Genomic DNA, 5393 nt, shown 5'->3' on the forward strand with positions numbered 1-5393 from the left:
TATATATTTGTTTTGTTGAAATCAGAGATTCAGAGCATGGTGGAATTGGACCCACAAGAAATTCTCAGTTGCTAACTTTAAAGATGGAGGGGGCCATCTTTTTCCCCCCTCACATGCATTAAGGAAGGGGACATCTTTAAATAAGGAATAAGGAACATGAGCACCCTCTGGGAGGTGAGGGTGACCCCTGTATAACAATTAGAAAGAAAACAAGGACCTCCATTGTGCAACTACAAGGAGTAGAATTCTACCAAAGTCTGATTGAACAGAAGATTCTACTCATCCCCTGAGGGAGCCACAGGCCTGGTCAACACTTGTCTCTCTCACGTGGATAACCCAGTTATGCCATGCAGACCCAGCCTTCTGACCTACAGAAATTTTGCAATAATAATTTTATGTTGTTTAATTCCCTCAGTGTGACATTTTGTTATGCAGCAATAGGAAACTAATACAGTGATGATGATGATGAGGAGGAGGAGGGGGAGGAGGGGAAGAGGAGGAGAAATGAACTTTAGGAGAGGCTGGAGGAAAGAAAGAGCCAGGGAAACCCCTCCCAAATTTTCAGTCTCAATCTTATGACTCAGGCTCTCCCTCCTCTAAGCTCTGGAGCAACTACAGGTCTTGATTCTGCCCCTGGCCACTTCCGGCAGCCTCTAGAAAAGAGGACTCAGATATGATTAGTGAATGAATGTCTTCCTTTTGTCTGTTTTTTTTTTTTTTCTTTAAGACTTAGAACAGAGGCACACACTGTTTTTCCACTGATCCCCTCTCTAATAAGTGTACCGACCTGAAACAATTGACCTTAAAAAATAAAAATAAGTAAGCAGCCCCTAGAGCCCTAGCAGGCAGCATTAGCATTCTCCAGTCTCCCTGATTGTGTCCTGGGAGGCTCAAAGAAATGAATCTTATTATTAGTCTGCTGCTAGTGACGGCTCCTGATGGCTCCTTCCTTCCGGCCGCAGCTGCCAAGCCTGGTACAGGTGTCAGGAGGCTGACGGCACTGCAGGGATGAGGCGGAGGCACACTGAGCCATCAGCCCCAAGCTCATGGCAGGCTGTTTGGGTTTCCACACATCAGAGGAGCCTCCAGATCTGTGTTTCTAGGTCTTTCTCAGGCCATTCTTATGAATGGTATTAAAATACACTATTCAGAAGTCTTTATTCCCCTCTTTCTTATTGTAAGATATATCCTCTGTACAGAGATGCATTTAGTATGTGCGTATAGTTTAAAATTTTTTTAAAGCAAACGCCAGTGTAAAAAGAAAAACAAACCTTGCCAAGACTTGGTAAATCCCTGTTTTCCCATCCCTATACATAATACCTTCTCCCCCCACTCCCATCCCGACTACCCTGAAGTTCATGAAAATCACTTCCTTGCCTCTAAAAAAATCCTTGTTTTTAATATCACTGTATGTATTGGTATAAAGGAGCAGCCTAGTTTTGCCTGTTTGCAAACCTTATGGAAATGGAATTAGTGTACCCTTTTGCATCTTGCCTCTTTATGTATCTTGTTTTTGAGATTCATCCATATTATCATGTAACTATAGCTTGTTCATTTTCAAAGCTGATCAGTTATCCATTTTCTGAATGTACTGCAATTTATTTATTCTCCTCTTGATATATTTTTAATTTAGATTGTTTTTAGTGTCTGGCTATTTAAGCTGCACTGTGATGAACATTCCTTTCTTAAATTTTTAAAATGTTTTTTATAGTTTATTTAGTTTTGAGACAGAGAGAGACAGAGCACAAGTGGGGGGAGGGGCAGAGAGAGAGGGAGGCACAGAATCTGAAACAGGCTCCAGGCTCTGAGCTGTCAGCACAGAACCTGATGTGGGGCTCGAACCCACAAACCGCGATATCATGACTTGAGCCGAAGTCGGAAGCTTAACCGACTGAGCCACCCAGGCACCCCTGATGAACATTCTTATACAGATGCACTAGGCAGGAGTTTATCTAGGGTGTGTACTAAAGCTCAAATTTGAATGGACATGGTGAATGTTCATATTCAAACTTCCTAGATAATGTCAAACTGCTTTCCAAATGGAATCCAAGTACATTCTCATAAATAGTAGGTACAATTTCCTAATTCTTTACATTTTTTCAGCACTTAATTTCTTATTGTTGCATAAAAAATTGTTACAAACATCGTGGTTTAAAACAACTCAAATTTGCTGCCTTACAATTTGCATGAGCCATAGTCTGGGTACAAATTAAATTAACAGCCCACAAGGCTGTAATCAAGGTGTTGGCCTGGGCTGGGGCCTCATCGGAGCCTTGGATTCTTTTCCAAGCTCTCACAGTTGTTTGTAGAATTCATTTCCTTGCAGCTGTAGGACTCATGTAGGAGTCTACATCTTCAAGCCTCTCTGCCTTCTTCTAAAGACACTGCTGATTAGGTCAGGTCCATCAGGATAAGCTCTCTTTTGATTAACTAAAAAATCAGTGGGTGTCTAATCTAATCACAGGGCAGATACTATATTCACTGTTTTTGCTCATACTCAGGGGAAGGTATTACATAAGATGTATACACCAGGGCCTTTGTAATCATTATAGAATTGCCTGCCACACTTGGTACTATCAGTGGATTTAATTTTCAACTATTACATTATTTAATTTTTGAATGTCTAAGATTAAGTACTTTCTCTTATGTCTGTTTTTGACAGGTGTTTCTTGAGGTATTTATTTCATATATTCTTTATTTGCAGATACTTTTCTGATATGGTTGAACAATATTCTGTAAAAATAAAATATTCTGATATAACATTTGTTGAGTGCTTATTCTTTGTCATGGACTACCTTTTATTTAAACATAGTTAAAAACCTTGGACTAGATCCTACCCATTTTACAGATGAGGAAATTAAATCTCAGGAGAGGAATTAAGCAACATAACAAGGTTCTGTAGCTAGTGAATCAGTGATTGGGGTTTTGAACTGGCTCTGTATGACTCTCAAGACTATGTATGTCCTTAAGTTCTAAGGAAATCTTGCATACCTGACTTAAGGGACAAGGAGATTTGCTCCATACCATGTTATGGGGCAAATGGCTTCTTATTCCTTACATAGATGAAAGAGTAACCCTTTATGTTTGCCAGGTTAAACTCTAATCTCGTTCTCTTTGTGCTGTTTCCTTAGCTAGCTTCTTTTCTCCTCTCCAATCTATCCCATACTCTGTTGTTATCTATCCCATAGTCTGTTATCCCATATCCTGCCCCAACGGGGATCAACTGGGAATCTGGCATCTAAGTCCTTTCTCCCTCTCTTTGGGAGTCTGACTCCATGTTTTTTCCCAGCCTCACCCCCAACAAATAATCTTTTCTGTTTGTAGGGTAGGACCAGAACACCCACAGCCCAGTGTTTTACTCAGACCAGTACTGCTAATTGTAAACTGTAGTTTCACTTTTTTTCCCTCCAAATTCTAATTTTTCAAGTCTCACTTCATACCTTCTAGATGAATTACCCTTTAAGCTCACAATCCCAAGAGATCTTTTTCCCTCTCTTCTGTGTTCCTATAGCATTTATAATTTTTACCATTTTACCCTTAGAAAATCCTTTGGTATAATGCTACTTGATTTTTCACATCTCAACAAAATAATATACCTATTGCTAGCTGGTAAGTCCACTGAATTGTTCTCAGTTCTTATCTTACTTGAAGTGCATCTAATTAAATTAAGCAAGGAATCATTCTTTTTTTTAAAGTTTATTTGGGGGGGGGGAGGAAGGGAGGGAGGGAGAGAGAGAGATAGGGGGAGAATCCAAAGCAGGTTTCAGGCTTTGAGCTGTCAGCACAGAGCCTGATGCAAAGCTTGAACTCGTGAACTTTGTGATCAATACCTGAGCCAAAATCAGATACTTAAGTGACTGAGCCACCTACGTGTCCCCGCCAAGGAATCATTCTTGAAATTTTCTTCTCTATTGGTTTCTATGACATTTTTATTTCCTAGTTCTCTTCCTACTTTGAATTCTCATCTTCACTCATACTGTAAATGTCTGTTCTATGGGATTCTGTCTTTGGCCCTTTTTTTAACCCTGTACTTCCATGCATAGCTCTTATCATATCATCACTTTGTTGAACTCTTTCATTGGACCATTAACTTCTTGAGGTCAAGGACAGCATCCTGTCTTTATTGCATCCCCAAAGACTATTGTAACCCAGAGACTAGCAGAATGCATTCCTTTGAGAACAAGTACCTTGTTTATACGGTTTGTGAGTTCCCACATTTGCTCTGACACTGCAGTGCATGAAGTGGTGCATACTGAAGGAGGAAGACTCATGGGTGGCTTACATAGGATCTGCAGCTGATGGGACCAAGATAGAGATACTGGAGAAGATCCTCTTTTCTGCAAATTTCTATTTGGAGTATGTCTATGTGTCTATGCTAGCTGTCTTCAAATATTTAAAATAAGTATTTAGAGAGTTCTTTAGTTCAATTCATGCCCTTCAGGCTTCCTTAGATCTATTCTGGTTCACTGCATCTGAGATAACTAGGGCTGTATCTCTGACTTGGCTTCCAAAACCAGACATAGAAAGTTAAATCAGATAACTCATATTTGGACACAGATTTTCAGTCTTCAAAATGTTTCTACATCTCATTTGGTCTTTATTAGAATACCGTGCGTATGAATTCATTCATTAAAAGTATTTCCTGATCTAGGCACTGTCCATGGTGCTGACTGAGCATTAATGACATCGACATGGTGCCTGCCTCCTTTATTCTCATTTGAAACTAGGAAACAGAGGCCATGACAAGTTTTAAGGTTTGCCATGGTTCTTTTATTGGTAAATGAAGGAGCTTGAACTTGAGTCTAGAGTCTCTTACCTCAAGCATATATTCTGTTTATTATATCATCTTGCTAAGTGACCTTGCTAAATTACCTGCGGAATTCTGAAGTTCAGTGAAAATATGCTTTCATTGCTGTAAGTTTTGTCTTTTTTTTTTTTTTTCAAGAGAGACGCTTTTCTGAAAGAAGGACCAAGGATAACATTTGAAGCAATGCTTAGTTTTTTCTTTCAAAATCTTTAATGGTCTAGGTTCCAGGGTGATTTTTCCAATAACGATTTCTGTTCGCATCCAGGCCTGGGGGACCTGAACAACCTGTGAAGCTCTACAGAACCTTTGACCTCTGACTACAAACAGATTTTTCATGGAGAATGGGTAGAGGTCAGGGAGATGTAAGAAGTGTGCCCTACCCTACTCAGCTCACACACTTAACTGATTTAGTCTTGGGGGCTCAGGTACCTGGGTCTCCACCCCCACCCTGCCAACTTTCCTCAGAAGAAAGCAAAGGTTAACTGAGATCACACAGCCAGGTGGATGCCCGGATTTGCTTTCCCTGGGGCTAATTATGGAACTACATTAGATAAAAGTCAACATATGTTGTAAAAGGCACTGTGTA

Source organism: Hyaena hyaena, unplaced genomic scaffold, assembly GCF_003009895.1.
Source record: "Hyaena hyaena isolate Hyena2069 unplaced genomic scaffold, ASM300989v1 scaffold_465, whole genome shotgun sequence".
Classification (NCBI taxonomy): Eukaryota; Metazoa; Chordata; class Mammalia; order Carnivora; family Hyaenidae; genus Hyaena; species Hyaena hyaena.